General features: G+C 25.3%; 1 protein-coding gene across 3 annotated transcripts in view; it reads left to right on the top strand.

Moving 5' to 3' along the window:
* The window catches only part of LOC724618 (cysteine-rich motor neuron 1 protein), a 261,295-nt gene that overhangs the window by 170,374 nt on the left and 68,519 nt on the right, over positions 1-22,402 (top strand). The gene's annotated exons all lie outside the window — the stretch shown is intronic.

The raw sequence follows: 22,402 nt of genomic DNA, 5'->3' as shown, positions 1-22,402 counted from the left end.
ACGTTAATTATTAAATTAAATTTTGAGAATATTATTATTATGAGATAAAAGTATCGAATATAATGCATATACAGAATGTCTTCGAGATCGTGATATATGGTAATTCTATGATCTCGAAAAATAATTTGGAGGAAAAGAATAATATTTTTTCATTTGAGACTTCGTTTTTAAGAAAATTAAGTTTTCTAAAAAAAATTTTTAAATACAAAAGTACAAAATAAACTAATTAGATTAGATTAGATTAGATACGAATGAACTATTAATAGGAAATAATTCTTTGTGAGAAGAAAATAGAATATATATGTATATAATAAAAAAATATAGAATATAGAATAAATTATATATAGTATACAATAAATTTTCTTCGATGAAAAATTATTTTTTGGAAAAATAAATTTGAGAATTTTTCATTTACATACAATTTCACGACAATTTCTTGATCATAAATATTCAATTTCGATTTTCTTAAAAAGTAAGAATGTAATTGACAAAATTTTATTATATATTTTTTTATTTATTTCCATATATAGAGCAATAATTATCAATATAAATTTGTATCTAATGGAGAATTAATTAATGTCACTTATATTTGAAAATTTTCAAATTTGAAAACGAAATAAAAAAGAATAAAAAACTGTTTTTTTCTTTCTTATTTTTACATACAGAATCAGTAACTGACTGCTTGTATTATAATAAAAATTCAAAAACACTCATATTTTTTTGGTAAATATTAATGGAAATGGTATAATAATTCTTAAGCTTTTTTTCATTCTTTTAAAACCATTACTTTATAATGGTAAAAGATGGAAATTTAAATATATAAAATATTCAGATTTTGATAGCTCTCTATCCTCCTATTGCAAAAAAATATTATAGATAAAATTATATTCATAAGATGAAAGAATATTGAAACTTTAAAGAGTTTGTGTCACGAACAAGTAATATTCCCTGAATGGCTTTTCAAATGAGCTATTAAATAAAAAGATAATATATATTTTTCGCAAGGAAAAAGATTTACATTTTTATAATATATATTTACATATATTTTTAACATATTTTTATAACACATTATAATATACGTATATCTTATTTTTTAAGCACACCACGTATAATATTATACGTATTCATATTATTAAAATTTGAATTTTTAAATTAAGTAAATTTTCCTATAAAATAGTTCAAATATATTTTCTGTAATAATAATATGCTTTACATTCTTTAATATTTTAATAAATTACAATTCAATAAAAATAGCTTTTTAAAGTATTTTAAGAATAGTAATATAATTTATAATTATATATTATACATATATCTGGAAAATGGATGTGACAAAATAATAGAACATGATGAAGAAAAATGACAGCGTTTTATTTTTTATTATTTTAATAGCGTACGTTTTCTCTCTTTTCCATTTATAATAATTTTTTTTATAATAATTTTTTTATAATTATATTTTTGTAAAATTTTTTAAAAATTTCTTTGAAATGGAATTCTAACTGTTCTCAATAATGATTTTACCTTTTATTGATAATTGAATTGCTTTTTATTTTTATATTTATGGTAATTAATTTAACAGACATTAATAATGTTTAAATCTACGATTTTATCAATCATTATAACTTTATAATAATGCATATTAAATTAATTTTATATAATTTTAACGATATTATATAACTTTTTTTCTACTTTATATTTCATTTATGAATTTTATATGACTTTTATATTTATTATTTTTCCATTTATCAAGTATTCATCTATTCTTTATATTCATTTCATTCTCTTCAATTCAAATAATATTCACTCTTTTCATTCTATAATTAGCTTGACACAATGAATCTTTTTTAAAATAAAAATTGTGTAATCAAACATCACAGATCTATCAAATGATAATCTTTTATCGCTCAAAATATTTCCTATTCTTTTTTCATCAAATAGAATGTCTCCAATTTATCTGAAACCATTCAAATATCTCTAAAAATATGAATAATGTAAAAAAAATGTTTCGGTTAAAATTTATTAATATAACAAAATGTATTATACATTATTAGTTTTTCTATAAATCAAACGTCAATTTTTTTTAGATGTAATTTTTATCATATTATAATTCGTTATTTTTTTATAAAAAAAAATACCAAACTATTTATGTCGAAAAATTTAGAAGATATATTTTAAAGTTTGTGAAATTTATATTAAACGGAAGAAACAGTAAAGTATCGCTTCGCGTGTTCCTTTTTTCTTTTTATATGATAACTTTTTACGAACTTTAAGTTATAATATTTTCTAAACTAATGATTTTTCGACGTAAACAACTTAATATTTTTTTGTAGAAAAAAAAATTATATCGATCAATATTCGATTAATAAAAATTTAAAAAATTATAATTAAAAAAGATATATTTTAAATAATTAAGATATATTTAAAATATAAAATATATTAAGATATATTTCATATTAATTTCACATTAATACTGCATAATATATCCCTTTCTATCAAATAATTTTTATTTGAAATCTTTTTTTCATATTATTCATATTTTTCAATATTTGTGCGATTCAAGATAAATTGAACGTACTATATATTATTAGAACATATTATATATTATTATTATGTGTTTTTTTTACTTATTTTCTTTTAAATTGTTTTAAATTCTTTAAATTTTCTTCTTTCAATTTAGTTTTTAGATTTTTAAAAATACCCTGTACGTTTCATATATACCAATATCGAATTTAATGCAACTTTTAAAATTGCATGTATTCTGTGATGACTATAGATGAACTTTCATGTTAACTGTCAAAATTATTTAATAACAATTCTGGCAGAAAATATTCGATCATCTTTTAAAATTTATAGATTTTTATATTTTTTAATGTCGGCCGCTTGTTTCCATATCAATCGATGAAATTTTCAACGCATATATAATTGATATAAATCTTTAAAATATATCGCTTTTTATTACAGACTTAAATAAAGTAAAAAACGATCAATACTAATTTCTTTATTCTAATTGAATTTTTTTTTTATTTTCTTTTATATGTTATTTATTATTAAATTAGCAAACTAATTTTTCTCAATTGATTTGATTCAATTTTATTTATATAAATAGTTATTATCAGAAGTTGTAAATTTCTAAACATTTCAAAATATTTCGTATCTATTCATTTTGACATTTTAGAAAAATTGTATTTTGTTTCTGATTTAAAATAATTTTTTATTTCAATTGTATTATTATTATAAATTAATTCTTTCAATGTATATTTTATTATTCATCAATATTCGCGACATTTTGAATAAATTTTTTTTACAATCCACATTTATTTAAAATTTTGGTTAGTTCAAAATGGTTAATGCGAGATTACTTATTAATATCGGCAAAAATTAATTTATGCAAATGTAACACAAAGCTTTTTCGCTTCAGTAAATTTTCCATATATCTTCCTCTTATTGCAACACAAATGGCACATCTGCGAATCATACATTTTCGAATATTCCTTCCAAATCTCGCATAATGTGACATACTTTGCACGACGATAGGAGAAATAACTCGACCATACCTCGAATACTCTAAATGGATATTGAAAATTTGTATTGTATTTGCGTCTACGATATAATCTTTTTAATTGTCAGATAATCATTTTTTAGCATCGATTTTGAAAAATCATTATTTTCATTACATCTGAATGAAATTGAAAAACGGTTTGTCCAATCATTTTCTCGGATGCAACGCGAGTTATAGTCTCGTATAAATATACGTATAAATAGCGCAACCAAATTTCCCAAATTCTTCGGAAAACGAGAAATTATAAGCGATGTTTCTAAATACGACACAAATTTCCGCATTCCGCGAATCGGATGGTTCCGGATTTCCTTTGGCCAATTGCCATCTTAGATCGTAAACCGACGTTCTCGACGTCCAATCTTGTGAGAGTCTTGTCCTCCCGATGTATTATTTATACGATATCGTATTTCAACTCGAATTAATCCATATTGCAATGATAGAGCAAATCTTATGAAAATTGTTGCCACAATTTAAGAAGTAAGAAATAAGATATAATGTTTTTATATTTATATTTATGGATAAGGCTTTTTTAAAATATCAATATCGACCATAGATATCGATACAAAAGATTGTGTCAGAACCGAATTCTTTCAATTAATTAAAATAAAATAAAATTAATATCGTTAAAAAAATTTTATCAACATAAACAATTAAATGTGTAATTATAGATAACATAACTATAATATAATTAAAATAAAAAATTAAAAATATTGCATTATTATATTATTAAGTTACAATAATTTATATTAAGATTTAAGAAATTTATATTAAGATATTTAAAGTAGAAATAAAGCTAATCTTTTCAATCATGTTATATTATTTTTTAATAAAATTTTTTTATATTTTTCTTTCTAATATTTTTTTTTTTGTAATATATTTTAATTTATCTTTTTAAAAGAGATACGTTCAGTAAAATAAATAAAATAAAATTTGTTATGATTTTTATAATATTTTATGTGATATAAATATAATAAATATTAAGTTTTTATTCAAATATTAGCTTTATCTATATTTTTAGCGAACATAACATATCATCGAAAGTAATTGAATGTTTCGTGAAACTATAAATAATTACATAATCGAAACAATGAATTTGATTATCGATAAAGATATGATTTTATTTATAATATATTATAAACTTGAAATTATAAAAAGTTTATTATTGGTCTGGCATGAACAGATATATAAAATTTGCATTTGTTAAATTACAAGCAATTTAAGTTTTCATTAGATAAAACGAGACAAAGATGGAACAAGGCAGTGAATAAAACTGTCGTCTCATTCTATGTTTCTTATTTTAATAATAAGAGTAAAAACTTAGCAAACGTAAGTTTGAAGAGTAAAAAATTTAGCAAATTTCAATTCTTTTTTGTTTTTTTTTTTTGTTTTAAGTTTATAATTTAATAAATAATTCTTAAGCGAAATTTTTATATTTGTTTTAGCTTCTAGAATCGATTTTTTAAAGGTGTCTCGTGAATATATTAATATCCCATATATGTATTAAATCTACCTGAATATATTTGGAACGTGTAAAAAGGATTAAATAAATGATGGAAATGATATTTTCATTACGAAAAAATAATATTTAAATACATTCTTATTGAATAATTCAAGTGATATTAATAAATGATTAATATTAATACTGCGATACTAATAAAAAAAATTATAATAATTAAATCTATTATATATGCATTAATATACCACATCTTTAATAAATGTTTTATAACGAATATCAGAAAAAGAGGAATTTCAAATTTCATTCATATATCTTATGAATATAAAAATAAAAGCAGGTATATATTGAATTGAAATTTTGCATACATAAAATAAAATTTCATAATCTGAAATGAAATAAATAGTATAGATGCTTATATTTCTGTATATCTTTTTTTGTAATAATCTTTCAAAGATCAAAGTTTGTTTGTTACAAAGTTACAATTTTCAAATATCAACTAAAATAAACTATATTTTTCAAATGGAGATAGAAAAAAATGTTGTAAACTGTTAAGATTAAATGATATTCAATGATATATAATATGAATATTAATTTTATGCAATTTTAATGTATTTGCTTTAATGTAATACTTTTATTCTATCATTTTAATAGGGAATATTCAATTTTTAAATCTTTATAAAAAGCATCAACACATTTTTAAATCTCTAAACAATTTATGTTAATTTAGAAGTTAATACAATTAAAATTTTGCTAAATTATTTCCAGATATTATATGGTTTATATTATATGGTTTAACGTGTTACAATATTTATAAATATAAATTGATTATTAATATCAACCATTACTAAAAAATGTAATAAAATAAGAATGGAGAAAAGACATGCATTATAATGTTTATAAATATGAATCGACTATTAATATCAATTAACACTAAATATTACAAAACAAGACCGTGATGAATGGAAATGAGTCATTGCAATTGCAGATTTGTTATAATACAAATAACATATTATATGATAAATACGTTCAAATAATTTAAACATTTAACTATAATAATTTCTGAACCAATAGATTTAAGATGAAAGTGTGTCAATACTTTTTAGAAATTAAAAAGTTGTATCATTGCCAGAAAAAAAAGTACAACTGCATTTTCAATACATAAACTCAATAAAATTATATTTAAATTATATATATTTATTGAATATAAATTTTGATCACGTTTTTTCCATCTCTAATTTATTTGGAAGATATAACTCATTTCCATGATACATCCTGTAAGTAAATGTATGATAAAAATCAACATTTTGTTCTAGACTTCCTGCTATTCGTTAAAATGAATAACAATATTTTCACGAATGATTTCTCCTTTTTCTCGAATACGGAAATGGATTCGTATCGCGAAATCGAACTTCGCAAATAGAAAGCAAAAGGATAAAATTATTTTCCGTCGTGTCGTTGGTAAATAAGAACGAGGAACGAGTGATTTAGATGTCACGTCGATTCGAACGTGTATATATATATATATATATATATATATATATATATATATATATATATATATATATAGTGAGTTTAGCACGATCTCTTCCTTTTCTGTCGATGGTAAAGTTTTAAATCGAAGAAAATATTTGCTCGATAAGATGGGGCGCGCTCGAATCGACGTGGACGTCGTGGAATCGTTGATCGAGAGATCCGAAGTTGCGAATATTTTGCGAATGTCGTTATGGTTGGCAAGAATAATTGGCAGCCGCTTTCTAACCGCTCTGGCGAACCTTTTACGCCAAGGTCATCATACACGGAACATAAAAGAGCCGAAGGAAAGGCCATTGATCAAATATTTTCTCAAGACCCGCATTGCAGGAACTCGCAGATTTCGATATTTGCATACATTATAATAGGCAAACACTGACTAGCCCGCGTTTGTTTCCGACCGTTTGCAATTAGCAAACACCACGACCACCATCTTTCGTACTTCCCTCTCTCTTTCGAAGAAGAAGAAGAAGAAGAAGAACGTCGGAATCGGTTTCCATTCGTTCCACGATTCTTTCGATTTTCTTTCCTTTCATCATCCTCTTCCACCGCAAAATTACGAAAACTCGTGTACGAGGCAGTTCTTGGAGAAAGAATAAATCGCCAATTTCTTGCGTATTGGGATAGAAGAAAAGAAGAAGAGACGAAGAAAAGAACGAAACGATCAATTTTTCGAGCGACATTAAAAAAACGAAGGAGAAAGGAAGAGTTTCCCCGTGAAAACGTTGATATTTCTGAAGCAACGAATTTATACCCTCCATAGTCGAAAGTTCTTTCGTGGTTGCTGTTCCGCAAGATCTCGTAAAGAAAGGGTGGTTATTATCCCGGCGACGCATTTGCGAGATCCTCTCCCTCCCCGATGATTGCTCACAATACAGTTGCTCTTTAAGATGGAGCAAAGAGGCATGACGTGGTGCGGCAACAAAAGATTTTCTACCAGTTCCCGACGCGCCAACTTCTACATCGCCTTTCCTTTTACCGGTGCACGCTCTCTTCCTCCTCCATTTTCGAAAGAACGGGTTCGAGTCGTGGATTTACGTCACCGATAAATCACCAGGAGAATATTCCAAAGGACCTTTCCCCATCCGAATGTATCTGCGAATGCCTTTTCTTCCCTTTCATTCGCTCCTCCTTCCTCTATCTTCCCTTTCATCCTCTCTTGTTTTCAACGCGACGATTTTTCCAATACCAGCTAGGGTAGCTCGTTAATCGCATCGCGACCAAGGTCTCTTTGAGAGGGGATGCTTCCATGCACGGGAGACATGGAAACATCCGGGGACTGGAATGAACACAGGTCAGAGGTAGGTGGAAAGGGAAAAGTAATTGTTTTAGCATCAGTGTATGCTTTCGAGTAAACAACGTGTTGGGAACGAAAGGAGCGAGCTTTGCGAGCCAGCTTTTCAACCCGTATCTCCCGATCATCCCACGCTTTTGGAAGAGAGAGAGAGAGGTTATTCTGAGAGAGTGGAGCGATCATTTCATTACTCGAAAGTCCGGTGAAAATTTATCCTCGCTTAAGGGCTTAAAAGACCATGGCGCGTGTCTACGCCTCGCGCGTATGTGCGCGAAACGTAGAGTCCTTGCTTCGCCTTGATTCGCCTTGCCAGCCCGTCCACTCCAGTAATTACATCCGTTTTAATTACGTCTGTTTCACGGGGCCGCAAGCACCGTTTCCGACCCCGGCGAAAAACCACCGACTCGAAAAGGATCGGGGCTTTCCAACGGCGGCGCGATCATGCGCTCTTTCGAACGGTCACTCGAGGACCGCTGTTGTTTATGCTAACCCGTGTCTTTAAACTCGTTCGCGACAGAATTAAATTTGTTAGAGATCGTACAAAGGGATGCGCTCGTTTACGATATTTATATATTTTCGTGGACTCGTTTGTTCGTTTTCGTAAAAAGGGGAAATTTCCCCAAATACTTGATATTTATTTGTTTGTGTTAACACGTGTCTTTAAACTCGTTCCCGACGGAATTAAATTTGTTAAAAAGGGATTGCGCTCGTTTACGATATATATATATTTTCATGAACTCGTTTGTTCGTTCGTAAAAAGGAAATTATTCCAAATATTTGATATTAATAAGATTCTTATTGGTAAGATTTTTCTGAGCGACACAAACACTTAGGTGAATTATTTCATATCTTTTTTCTTGATTTTTCAAGATCAGTAAGTGCAATAATAACTAACGAATTCGATTCCTCTCAAAAAAGTGAAAAACTGATGATTAATGTTTGAGAATTGTTCGCAAAAACTTGGAAAAATAATTTAAAATACTCGTTGGATGTCTCACCTCATTTTGATATCTTGGTCTTTTTAGTGTTATTACTTATTGTAATGAAAAATGTTTCACGTAAAAATTGAATAATATTAAGAAATACATATTAATTCTTTCATGAGTAGATACAAATCATATGAAAATTAAAATTTGTTTTTTTAAATAGAATGATATATTTTACATAAAAAGTATAATCCATTTACATCTAAAATTAAGGAAAGCACGAAGAAATGATATTTTTCTTGTTTCTTTCATATTCCTTTTATGCAATAAATTTTATAAAATTCAAATTTAAATTTTTGCTAAATTAATAATTTTTATATGGATAATATTTTTACTGTATTGATCAATGTATTAAAAAAATATATATATAAAATTTCATTTAAAAAAACAAAATCATGTGATCTTTACAGATCCATTCGTGAAAGAATTGGTAGCATAATATGCTCATCATAATATTATAATAAAACATTTTTTATTGCAAATAATAATATTGAGAGAATCAAAATATCAAAATTGTGGATAAAATGCACGGTGTGTATGTATATATATTTATTTATTATAGATATAATTATATATATTAAATATATTAGATATAATTTATAGGATTCATATAAAAAATCATGGAGATAATTTTTATATATTTTTTAAAAATCAATTTTTAAAAATTATAAATATTAAATATAAAAATAATAATGAAATGAAATATTAATTTAAAAAAATTAGAATTGTTGTAATTTTTTTAAAATTTATTGTTTCAAAGTTATTATAGTATGCTGTTGATACATAGTTAGGTCATAAAATTAATTAAATGTACGAATGAATGTCAGATGTCAGAAATAGTATTAACAAATCTGTGATCAAATATGAAACTTATATAAACTTTGTAAATTTAAAAGAGAATACAACTTTAAATATGTGTATCGAATTTGACATCAGTCAATTTTCTAATGATTTAATTTATATTCTTGTTACATATATATATTATATTAATATTATATAGATTCTTTTATCTAATTCAATTTATAAAAATCATTTTAATAAACTAATCTATAGCAAATAACGAAAAAAATAATTTGAAATTTTGCATTAAATTTTTAATATGATCAATTTTTTATATCTGGTTTGATGTGTAGTAAAATTTCATTTAATATTGAAAACGGCATTTATTTATTAATAAATGAATTTGTAATTTATAGATTTCAGATTTTAGATTTTAGATTTCTTTAGATTTATTGGATACGTTAAGCTTGTGCTAAAAATATTCATCAAAATCAAAATATAGATTGCAAATAGATTCATAATTTGATTAAATTTAATTTAATTGAAAGAAGAAATTTACTTGAAATATGTTGACAAGTTCAAAAAATATAATATTTCCTTATTAAACTGAAAATGAGAATCGAATGAATCAATAATATTTATTATTATGTAAATAAATATATAATTAAATTTAAATTATATATACTTTATTTTACTAATTATAAAACAATAAGAATAATTCTATATAATATAAATTAAAAATTACACTATTCTTGTATTAAAATTTGAAAATTAAAAATACAAAAATTAAATTCTTTTTAAAAATAATACAAGAGAACGTATTATAAATAAAAAATAAAATTCTGAAATTGAAAAAAATTCAATTAACAAAGAAATCAATACTCAAAACACGATGTTAATAGAATTTAATTTTAAGCAAAATTCTAATAATGATTAAATCTAACGTTGCTGTTCTTTTGAGTCAAAGATCTGTCGAACTGGCAGCTTAACTGTACTTCTTTCTTTTTTTCGTCTGTTCCGCAGAGTCACAGGAGAATGGCTCCTCCCATATCTCTAAAGAAATTGTCCTTCGAGCTCCACACTCGTTAAGTTCTACATCATCATCAAATTTCATAATACTCTTTTAATCGTTTCCTCGCTTACAATTGTATTTCATGTATTTTAATTTTAGATTACATGTGGTAGCGGCTAGTCTGTTTATGATGGGAGTCTTCGAGGCAAAAGAAAATTATCTCGGAGGGAGGGGAGGGGAAAAAAGTTCAACGATTTGCTTTAAATTATGTAATACACGTAATGCAATAATTAAACATATTATAAAATAATATGATGAAAAGAATTTTACGATCATATTTTTATTTTAAAATAAAATAAAATATTATTTTCTGTTATAAATGTAAAAAAAAAAAAAAATTATTTAGTTTTAACATTTTACATTTTTACTTTCATATAACGTGAAATGGTATAATACGGATGTATGTAGAATCTCTTATATTTCTCGCGTTGTAGGAGATTATATTATAATTTATACCGTGTGTATGTGTAAAATAAGTATTATTTATGTTGACAGAAAGTAAATCATATAAAAGATATAATTTTAAATGATGCAGAACACAGATTTATTACAAAGTGTATTTAAAATTTTTTTGTAATTTCTTGAAGCTTTTTTAATATAAATTCTATTAATTTATTAATTATTTTGAAATTAATCATTTTTTACATCTTTGATAATCTTCTTTGAACGATTTTTTTTTATAAACGATCGCATAAATATTTGATTTTATAATGATTATAACAATAAATTAATTTAATTATTTTCTTAATAATTTTATACTTGTATTTAAAATGTTTCTTTTACAGAATAAATGATTCATAGTCATCTTTTCAACTAATTTTATTAAATTTTGGGGTAAAATCCCATTCTTATCAATGTATCTTTTATATATTATATATTGCATGTACGAATCATTGACAAATAATTTCATATTAATATTAAACAACTTTTACGTTTAAATTTGAATTATCATTAAATAAAATACTAATTGAAATCTAATTGAAATTATTTTATTTATAAATTTTTTAGCAAATACTTTATCAATAAATAATATTTAATAATAAAAAATTTTTTTCTTGTTTGAAATTATAAAATTATTTTGCATTTTAACGAAAATGAATTAATATTTCTTGAAGGAAATATAATTCTGATCTTTTTTTTTATGATTTTAATATTTCTGTTTATAATATATAATAATCCTGTCATTTTGTAAATATTTATGGACGTTTTAATTTTAGAAAATTTTCTGCAAAATTATTTTTTATGTGCTTCACTAATCTCTTAAACTTGTAAAGATATTAAAATATGATGCAATTTCTTTTGAGTATTTGTCGGTGAATTTTGTTTTACAAATTTTTGATATTTTAAAATAATATTGCTTTTTAAAACTGCATACATAAGTGAGAAACGATATAAAAAGTATTATAAAATAGAAAAATTTGAAAATGACTGAAGTATTTGTTAATTTATTTTTTTCGCGATAACAAATACAAATCAAAGAAATATTGGTATCCTATATTTCAATGAAATTCACTTTACTTTTTTCTAATGTTATTAAAGATTTACATATATGTAAAGCATAATGGGTTACACATGGAATAATTTTTCCGCCAACAGAAAATTTCTTTAGAGGAATAAAATTAACTTCCAAAAGTGTTAATATTTTTTTTTAATTTTGGAAACAATTTTATCCAATTTTTAACGGGATAGAAATTAAAAATTAAATATTTCACAATTTAAAATTTTGCTTTATCTCGCTACAAAGTTATATTATTTAAAAGAACGAAAATGCACTGAAACTTTGAGCGTTGATTTCATTTTCTTAAAATAATTCCGTTAAAAAAATTGTCCATATATTATATATATATATATATATATATACTATATATACTCATAAAGTTTCAGTAGAAGTAAAAGAAAAATTTAAACAGATTAAATATTTGAAACATAAGACATCAACATATCTGACTGTACTTTTTTTACCAATACACGTTTTAATTAGAACAAACTTGAAGAATATTATCTTATAAAATAATAACAAAATTAAATAAATTAAAAAAAAAATACACGTGTTATCTTTAACAAAAAGAGTTTTTAAAAAATAGAGAAATTCATGTCAACATATTTTCTGCAATGAATGTACGTCCAATATATTTATTATTATTTCTTGCAAGGATAAATAAAAATATCAAAATTCACTTGCCTACGCGCATTATACATATCCAGAATCCTATATATTTACTTATATATATATATCTAGTAAGTACCTATCCCCCTTATTCATCCTTCCTTTCTTCACACGCGATCTTGGACGGAAACGGCCTTAATACGAGGTATTAATAACGAGCTCTTTTATAGTTCGACTCTTCCTCGCGTTGCACCTGCGACACCGAAACGAGGTTCTACTCGACCAGACGTTATTATTCGCGTCACCTTTGACATCGCATTTGCGCGATCTTCGTTCGGAACGGTTCACCGTACCTGAAAGGGAGAGAGAGCCAAGAGCAGCGCCGTGGCTCGTTTATTACCAGCCCCGGCCTCTTCCCGCCTCGCCGCACCCCTCCCCCGACTCCGCCTCGGTTTCAAAGGTGAAACGTGCTTGTTGTTGCCCTGCCGAATTCTAGATCCGCGTATCTTGGAATTTCACAGTCCTCGGATGGCTAACGTTTACTCGCCCCTCTACTCCCTCCTCTCCGCCATGATTACCAGCTACTCCGTTCTCTCGACGCGACGATTCGTCGAATACAATTACACGGTAATCCCAACCTGCTCGGATGTGCGTTAGAGCTCTTACCGTTGCTCGGATACCTGAACTTTGAACATTCGGACGCTCAATTCGTATCCGAGTATTCGAACGGATTCGAGTACTTGCATATTCTTACTTAATTTTAGAATCGAATTTTCATTATTAATAAGTGAAATAAAAAGTTTATTTCTATTTTCTCTGATACGAATCATTCAAATGTATAAGAAACGTTTTTTATGTTTGGAGAAAATTTGAGATACTCGAATTATAGCAATAAGATTTAAGCTCGTCTAAACTCGTATAAATTTTGAATAATGTTAAAAGATTATAGATTTTTAATTTAGGATTTATACTAATAGCAAATGTATAAAAGTAATAAAATTAATCTTTCGACAAGATTAGTTTATTGTTCCCTTTAAAAATTATTAGTTTTTAAGGATCCATCTTTATCATGCAAAAACTTGATTGAAATGAATAACATTATATGTTGGAAGTTTTCCAAATAGAAGCTAATATATGCATTATCCGTTCCTCTCCATCCTTCTTCGTCGTCGAATTCAACTAAACGTGCCTCGTTCCAAAGTAAATGCTCCTCCCTGGTCTATCGAGAAACTATCAAAGAATTGTCCGAAATGTCGGTGGCAAATGAGAACGAATCGTCCTCCCCCCCAATCGGGAGGAGGAACTCTCCTCGAACGAAAGAGGGCAGCTTCTTTCAGAGGTGTTTCATTCCCCCAGTTTCTTTTCCTTTATAGCATCTATCGTCAACGATGCACGCCAATTTTTCATGATTACGCGAGAAGCAGTTTTAGACTTCCAGAGGAAAACTCTTTCTCATCTCTCGACCGGCTTGTTATCGTTAGTACGGGTCAAGAAGGAACGGGGATGCGTGCCGATAAATTAAATTACCTTCGCAATCTTTCTCTTCTCTTTTCTTCTTCAATCCTCCCTTCTTTATTATTAACCATTATTATTAAGGGATGCTGCGTGAATCAATCTGGAAACTCGAAAGTTTACGCGATATCGAATTAATCGCGAACCAAACCCTTTCTCGCCTCTTAACCTTTTGGTAATTTTGTAACGAGGATCGCATGAGTTTTAATTATAACTCGGTGACACGTTCTCGACCGGTCACTCGTTTGCTCTCCGCGCAGAACCTGTTTGCCTCTCTCTCTATCTCTATCTCTCTCTCTCTCTCTCTTTCATTTCTAATTTTTCAAGCTTCTCGTAGCCGCGCGGAACGCGAATTTTTCAACCAGTTGTATCCTAGACAAATTCCCGCTTAATTAAAAATGCAACTCTTTATTTCCATCGTAGACTATTCAGACTTGTACAGTGTGTTTCTTTTACGTTTAATTCGGCGAATAATTCGTGGAACGAAACTAATTTCGAGGACGTCGTAACGCAAGTGCATGTGTACGCAAGCTTTCAAGGATTTTTATAAGGTGTAAAAGTCGTCGAGTTAAAGTCGAAAGTATTAAATGTGGATACTTAAAACTCGTAAACTTGTCCATCCATAAAAAGCGTAAAGGATATTGGACCAATATTGACGTATTTACATTATACAGAGTGATCTACTTCTTAAAACTTATCTTCGAGATAGATCGATGATGCTGAAGAATATTTCAGATTGAAATTAAATAAAATTTAATCGGCGACATCTGAATATGAATTAAATATTTTGAATACGTTGGAAGATATATGAAAATTATTGTATAGCTTATTATAGTTTCTCTATAAAAAAAAAAAAAAATGCTAAATGTGCTTGTGATAAAAAATTATTGATCGAAGAGATATTTTAATTTAAATTTTATAAAATTTGACAAGAAAAATTTGAGCAGACAAATTATGCGTTTCTTATCTTTCATATAAGGAATTCTTTGTTAATTTGAATTAAAAAAAAATTTAAGTTAAATTTCTTTTAAATTAATGATTTTTTGATATGAATAATTTAATATATGAATAGTATCATATAAATTGTATTCATTAGATTAAAAAGTATATAATTCCATTAAAAAAAAATTGACCTTTCTATATCTTTCATGGATCTATATAGAAAAATCGCAGATCAGATTATGTATTTATATAACTATTATATTGAAATTATTTAAATTTGTGTGAAATATTTTTTATTATTTACAGGTTCAAGTATATTTGAATGGAATTGATTAATTAATTTACACTCTACGTTAACAATGTAAAAAATTCTTTTTAAAAATACATTTATTGATGTTAAAAAACTTAATGCACTCAATTTTAATAATTTTTTTTTTTAAATTAATTTTTTATCAAATATTAAAAAACGTGTAGCTTATTCTACAACAGAACTATTTATTTTTTAATTCAAAATAGAAAATCTTAAATTATCCAGTCTCTAAATCTCGTTTAATCTATGTAACATGATATCTTTCTGATATCCAATTTCAGAATAAAAAATTTAATCAATTATATCGCTTCAAAAATATTTTTTCGTCAAGAAATATATTATTTCGTCTAAAAGATACTTCGATTAAGTTTGAATATATTATTTCTTCAATGTTAATAAAAATATATCTTCGAAAGAAAGATATATTATTTTACTGAACAAAAATTTTTATATTTTATGAAAATTTATTTATACCTTTTGTTCGAACTTCTTATTGATTTATTTAAACAATAGTACAACAGCGAAAAGATATAACGGATATAATGAAAATGCACGAAATAAGCATACAATATAAAAGCATTAAAAAATATGAAAACTCGCGACAGAAATAGACTTTATGTAACAGCGATAAAAAACTAAAAAAACTGGTAAATTAAAAAACGAATAGAATGTGCACCATCTGGTGCTTGCATTTAAACTACTGTCCTTCCTTTTTTTTTCATTAATGATGGTGGATCCAAGGAAAGGTCATAAAAGAGACGCAGATTAATATTTCTTTTTCAAATATTTTAACAGGTATATCGATGTATTTTTAACAATTTTGATAAAAATGCATTTTAATTAACGATAACAACACAATATCATCAGTCACTTCAATAACAGTTAAAGTTCTTTGCTAATCAAGACTTGATATTTGACAAAATATTTTGTACATAATTATATTTTCATTTTTATTAACGTGTTCATACATGTATCTAACATGTGTTGTAATATTTTTAATAACATTTAATTAAGATTTCAGAAATAAAATAAAAAGACACATAATAAATAAAGAAAAATATTTTCTTTGAAATTTAGCTTTCCAGTATTAATATACTTAGTTTTTTTATTGTTTTTTTACATATTTTTTACTGATTGACAAAATATCTTCGTTAATTTTTCAAAAATTTAGATCGTTAAATAATGAAAAATACAACTTTCAAATTTTTTCAAAATCGTACTATGTCTAAAATTATTATTAATATTTTAATAATAATTTAATTAATTAATAATTTAATAATAAATAAATAGTAATAATAAATCAATAATAAATTAATTGATTTATTTGTATATATATGTCTATATAATATTTATTTATTATAATTTAAATATTTATGAATGTTAAATATTTAAATTATAATTTATAGAAATTGACAAAACTCTAATAAAAATATTTCATAACATTCTTATTGCTATTTCTTGCAATTATCTATGGTTTTGAACAATAGGTAGTGAAACGGCGAAAGTTTATGATTATATTTATAGTTTATGATTATATGATGATATTTATAGTTATAACTTTATCATTATATCCGTGGTGTTATATGCTACTTACAGTACATAAAATTTTAATTTATATACCTTCCGTGATAAAGAATTACATTTTGCTAATAGGCAATTGTATAAAAAAGATTCTTTAATCTTGAATATTACAAATTATATAAATATAGAAAAGACCATAATTAAATAAATTTTAAATAAAAATATAAATGAAAATATTTTTCGTGCAAATTTATTGTACTTCAATGTATACATTACAAATATAATTCGAAAAAAAAATAAAATTCAAAAAAAAAAAAAAAAAAGAAACAAATAAGTATGGATGATTAATATGTTTGATTAATGCGTTTGCATAAATATCGATTAAAATAGCTTGTCTAATTTATCAAATTTAAAGAATTAATAAAAACGTTACTTTATTTATTGTGAAATATTTTATAAATATTAATTATGAGTAAATATTATTAAGCAATAAATAATCTTTTATTTTAAATATTTTGATCCTTCGTTTATTTATTATTATTTTCAAAGATATTATATAATTACATTTGAACATAAAATGTTCATAAAAATCGAAAAAAAAAAAACTTTCAAATTAATTTGAAATATATTTTCAAATAAAAATCATCATATATGATTATAAAAATTGGATATTCATAAGATAATTAGAAAATCACGTTAATTTTTATAAAAATTAATGTAAAAATATATTTATGATTATAATATTTAATAATAAATCTTTCAGAATTTGAATTTTGTCCCTTTGATAAAATATTCGAATTCAGCAAATAAAAATATCAATTTTCATAATGAAATAATAAGTTTTGGCCAACTTCTCAGAAAAAAGAAAATTATGACATTTGCTCATACGAGATCTATTCATTTTATATTATGATACATATATGTAAATAATATATGTTCATATATGTTATTCATATATTAAAGCCTTAATGATTAGTATTAAATGAACAATAATTATTAATAAAATTCCACAATCCTTAAGAGTTACAGAACTGTAATATAAAATAAAAATTTTTGTTTTATCTTCGCTTCATTAAATATATTTATGTAAAAATCGTTAAATTTTCTTGATTGTAATACAATATCATTTAATAATCTATTTTATAACAACATGTATTTATATTTTGCAATGTATTGTGTAAGCCAAGATTGGGATTTTATTCAATGTGGATCATACTAGAGATGAACAACAATTTTTGCTTTTACGATATCACTACAATTGTATCTCCATTTTCATTTCTTAATTGAAAAAAAATACAAGGAAAAATATATGATCATAGTAATATGGCAAAAATCCCTTGTACGTATTTTGTGGAGGTTATAATTTATAAAAACAATTAAATTCTGAATATCGCATCAAATGGATTCAAATAAAATCGATGTGCAGTCGCTTATTTATTAAAACATCCGTCGTGCAGGTTAATTTGTATCATCATGTAATGCATCGTCTAGAATTGGCTAGAATATTCAATGGAGTTGCATTCAATGCATATTGCTCTAGAAATGATTATTAATATTATATATAAACAATCGAAATATAAATGTAGCATCACGTGAAATATCGTCGGTTATTAATACAATTATTAGCGAAGAAAAATCTATTCGATTCTATATTTTAAAATAAAATGCTTTTTTTTAAAATTGAATCAAAAAATTTGAGTTTTTTTGAAAAGTTAGAAAGATTAATTTACTAGAAGAATAAGTATAAGAAAGAATATAGAACAATTACAATTGGTTACGAAGAAAATAATAAAGATTGTTTCTTTTGTAACTTTTTTATCTAAGCTTGCAATGAAAAGTAAATATATAAATATTCTTTGTAAATTTAATTATACAAGGTGAGTGTATAACACTTGAAATAGTAAATTATTCGTTTTATGGAAAAATGTTTCATATAAAAATTATTTATAAGAAAGATATAGTAATTTTCTTGTAAATGAATTTTAGAAACATATAAAAGTCAAATTTCCTTTTTTTAAATAATATGATGTACTTTTTTAATCGATATAGATTACTATTCTTTATTAAAAAAATCTATTAAATTACTTACAGTAAAAAATTATTTTAGAAGATATTTTAATTTGATTTTTATCGTTTAATAAACAAGGAAAATATTAAAAAAAAATATTACTTTATACGTTTTTTTTCTTTCTTTTATACTTTATTGATTTTATTGAAATCGATTGATAAGAGAAACAAGTGACAAACAATAATAAAAGATGTAAAAATCTATAAATTTTAAAGGATCGAATATTTTTTATCGCGAGATTAATAAGAATAGATATTAATAAGAACAGATTACAATCACATGTATGTAAATAATTGTATGTAATTAACTATATCGCATTTGCTTTAATTTTTTTTTTCAATCAACTATTAATTATATCATGACTTGCTCTGTTATTATATTCTTATCCTCAGTCTTGGAATTAATTTAAACAAAGAAGAAAATATTGTTAAATATTTGCCAAAAAAAAATTTTCCTATCTGGAAATACTGAAAACGTTAAAGTAAAACTTTTCATCTACACGATTATACTTGGTTTAAATAGAAATCAAGAAAATAGAATTGAAGTTAAAATCAATAAGATTAAAAAAATAAAAGAAAAAGAGAATTAAAAGTATAATTTAAATATAAATATGTATATCGATGTTGTTTTTATTTTTACATTGAAATATATTTATTAAATTGTAAATTACACGTATGTATTTTAGTTTTATTACTGCGATCTCGTCGCAAATGAATTCTTCAACCGCCATTGATCGGTTCAAATGTTGTTCAGGAGTTGTACTGTTATTATAGATGAGCGACGACCTATAAATTTCGATGGATGGTGTCACGTTGTTTCGCGTGTGAAAAAATCGGACATGAATGGTCGTTGATCGGATGGAATCTATCAGAAACGTTGTTCTACTTGATGACCTTTGAATACGCGAAATTTGCCAATCTCTCTCTCTCGTCCCTATCTTGTTCCAAGATTGACGCGGCATCGAACGAGGATGAAACAAACGAACCGCAATTTATCAAAGTTGCTAGAGCCTGGAGGGAAACTTAAACCGGGTCTGCCCATTACTAAGTATGGAGTAATTAGTTCTTGGTAGCTGTGCGCAAACTGTGCCTTCTTCGTCTTCTCATCTACTAGCAACCAGGTTGGATTAATTAATTCAAAACTCTCTCTCGGCCCTCGAGAATCGAAAGATCGCTTCAAATGTTCACCTCGAACGAATCTATTTTTCGTACACGGTATAACGTAAACAAACTTGACCTCGCCTTTATCGATCGATGATGTAAACACAGCGTGTGGTCGTACAACAAAGTCGTAACGCGTTACGACGTTCCACAGGACAGGCAGAGGACACGGAGGCGATCAATAGGTGGGAAAAAAGTGGAAGATTGTAGTGGAACGGGCTTATGGGACGATCAACGACGAACCGAATCGTTCTCGTCTTCGGAGATCACGCTGATATTCCCCGTTGTTGGTTTTACGAGCTACCCTTTCAAGAATTGTTCTTTACACATTTGCAAGGGATCGATGTAATCACGTTAGTGTAGCAAGGAATCTAACCGAAGAGAAGCAAAGGTTGATGCCATTAATAATTGCATTTCCATATATAAACGGAAGGATTCGTCCGAGAGACTGGACAGAGATTTGGCAAAGTGCCAACGTTGGGTCGTGCTATCGTTCTATTCCTACGTAGGTAGAACTCGACTAGATAGGTCGACGAGTAGAGATGCTTGTCGTTTCGAATAAACGCAATGCTAAATAAATGTGTGACCACACATGCGCCGCGAACCATGCTAATTAAACTGGGTTTAATCCAAATGATAAACTTTTGTGTAGATCGCGTGCGGTCATCGTTGATGATGACAATTGAACAAAAAGATTTCCTATTTGTTCATCCGAAGTGATAATTAATTGCTGCCGTTTTTCAACCGGCGCTCTATAAATCGAGAGGCTGTACCGATTACACTGGTAATTTTCGATCAACTCATTGATTCATGTAACATATATCTCGTTTTATAAAGGATGCATGAAAAGGCATATTATAAATTTTTCGATAATGGAAAATCAGCCCTCGTCTCTTTGTTCTATAGATATTTATGCACGCGCATTTGCATCCACTTTTAAATCGTTATTGTATCAAGGATGATACGCGATTAAATTTTTAAAAAAGTAAAATTTCTGGTAGTTTCTCAAAACGTTTTGCGAATTGTTATTAATGATTAATTTTTATGAGATTTAATTTTTGATATGAAAAGGACATCTCATTTATTATTCTTTTAATTGTCTTTTTTTTTAAATTTTATGATTTTGAATATGCATCTATTTTTTATGTTAAAAAATTATTATTTTGAATATTTTTCTTCACTTTTTTTAATTCAAATATATCTAAAAAACGAGATCGTATTAATATAGAATACAAGAAATGAAAATAATAGAGGAAGAAAGTTCAATAAAATCAATTGCAAGATTTTTTGATATAGTTAAATTATACTTAGCTAAACTAATTAAATAGATTGCTTAAAAATTATTTTATTTATAAACAAAATATTGACAATAAAAGAAATATTTATGTCAATATTATAAATGAAGATATTATAAATGAAAAATATTTCAAATTTTTAAATTTAAAAATTTCAAAATGTTACTACCATTATTTATTATTCAGATTAAAGAATTAATATATTATTAATATGTTTAAATCTATAAAAAAAATATTAAAAAAATAATTTTATTTATTAATATTTAAAAATAATTAAATAAATACTTATAAATAATATTAATATCATTCTTTTTATTAAACTATTTCTTTCATAAATTAATTTATGAAAGAAATAAAATATATATTTTTAAAAAAATATGGAAGAATTATTAATAATACCATGTATATTACTTATAACTAGATAATTAATCTTCTTAATGTTATTAATTAGACGTAGAATAATCTTTAGAGGAAAATATATTTTTTGTTACCTCTCACGTATCATTCATGATCTTCACATTTTTATTTTCAATCTTTAATATAAAAATAAATGAAAATTAAAAATAATTTTTATAAAGATTTTTATAAAGAACTTGGATATATTTGCAAATTTAAAATAAACAAAACAAAATACAATAAGAAATATTGAACATAGAAAATTATCGATATTTTAAACTGTGTTAAAAAAAAAATTCATGTCTATGATTAATCTGAATTAATCTGAATTTATTTTACAACGTGAAATTTTTATTTTGTATATCATAAGTTCGTTTTTTTGCATATCATGCAACAAATAAACAAAATATTTTTCAA

The sequence above is a fragment of the Apis mellifera genome, linkage group LG1 (assembly GCF_003254395.2).
Source record: "Apis mellifera strain DH4 linkage group LG1, Amel_HAv3.1, whole genome shotgun sequence".
Lineage (NCBI taxonomy): Eukaryota > Metazoa > Arthropoda > Insecta > Hymenoptera > Apidae > Apis > Apis mellifera.
This window is presented reverse-complemented; position numbering and strand designations above follow the sequence as displayed.